This window comes from Gossypium hirsutum, chromosome A02 (genome assembly GCF_007990345.1).
Source record: "Gossypium hirsutum isolate 1008001.06 chromosome A02, Gossypium_hirsutum_v2.1, whole genome shotgun sequence".
In the NCBI taxonomy this organism is placed as follows: domain Eukaryota; kingdom Viridiplantae; phylum Streptophyta; class Magnoliopsida; order Malvales; family Malvaceae; genus Gossypium; species Gossypium hirsutum.
This window is the reverse complement of record NC_053425.1, coordinates 95,249,801-95,251,305: the sequence shown is the minus strand read 5'-3', so window position 1 is coordinate 95,251,305 and position 1,505 is coordinate 95,249,801.

Below are 1,505 nucleotides of genomic sequence, written 5' to 3'. Positions count from 1 at the left end.
TAAATTCAAGGAGTACTGTCGGGATTACCATTCTAGGCTAAATCCCTTACAACAAAAATTACTCCAATACGCTCAGATTTGAAATGCCAGTCTAGACTAATTTTAGTCCTTAATCTAATTACCCATCTGGGCTAAATCCACAATGCACATATAGTCATCGGGAGGTTCGATCTCTTAAGGAACACCCGTCCAGCTGGATCCTTACTATACTGAGACCATTGGATTACCCATCTGGGCTAAATCCCTTTCTATAACACATGCAAGATCTCATGTCATGTAAACAAGAATTTACCCATCGAATCTCCCTTTTTCATTCAACTGGGACAATTGTTATCTTTTTCATTTCACACTACCACATTTCATGGATTGTCATGCAATCAATATCTAAATTAACATACATTTAAGAATATGCATTTTCAAGTATATTTAAAGTTTACTTCGAGTTACACGAACTTACCTGGTAATTACTTCGGTTTCATATTTCGGTTATTCTGAAACCTTTCGTTTTCCATGGTCGACCTCTGGAATTGGTTCCTTGGGGTCTATAACAGTAAAAATAAATTATTAATACCTCACACTATTCATTTCGGACCTAAATTTTACCCCCAGGCAAAATAACCATTTTGCCCCCAACATTTCACATTTTTACAAATTAGTCCCTAGACTCGTATAATGGAATGCATGAAATTCCTTGTTTACTCATGCCTAGCCGAATGTATCCTAAGCTCATATCAGCCCATATTTTCCTCTATTTCACATTTCTACCACATATTTTATACTTTTTACAAAATGGTCCTTTAAGCTATTTCCATGAAAACCTACCTAGTAAAAGTTGTTTACCATCCTTTAAACTCTCATATTCCTCCATAAATCATCAAAACACAAGCATCTCATGCATGAGCAAAATTTCTAAACATGAACCCTAGCTTGAGATATAGGTAGAAATGGATAGAGCATGTTACGAGGATATCAAAATTACAAAAAAAATTAAAAACGGGGCTAAAGAGCACTTACTATTGAGCTTGAAATGTTGAAATCCCTAGCTTATGGAGCTCTAGAAATTTCGGTAGCTATGGGGAAGAAAATGGCTGATTTTGGCTTTCTTTTTCCCTTTTTATTAAGTTTATTACCAAATGACCAAAATGCCCCTCCTTACAAAACTTCTAAATTTTTCTATGCATGCCCATTTTTGTCCAAAAACTTAGAAATTGGGAAAATTGACATTTAAGACCTTCTAATTTATAATTCAAATCAATTTCATGCAAATTACTTCTAGAACCCAAGTTTTTCAATTTATTCAATTTGGTCCCTAATTTCCAATTGGACACCTTATACTTAGAATTTCTTCATGAAACTTTAACACATGCTTATTTTCATATCCTAGAACTCATAATAATCATAAAAAATATTTTAACGTCGGATTTGTGGCCCCAAAACCACTATTCTGACTAGGCCCTATTTTAGGATGTTACAGATTTTAACTCCTTTAACTCAGTCGGGGTAAT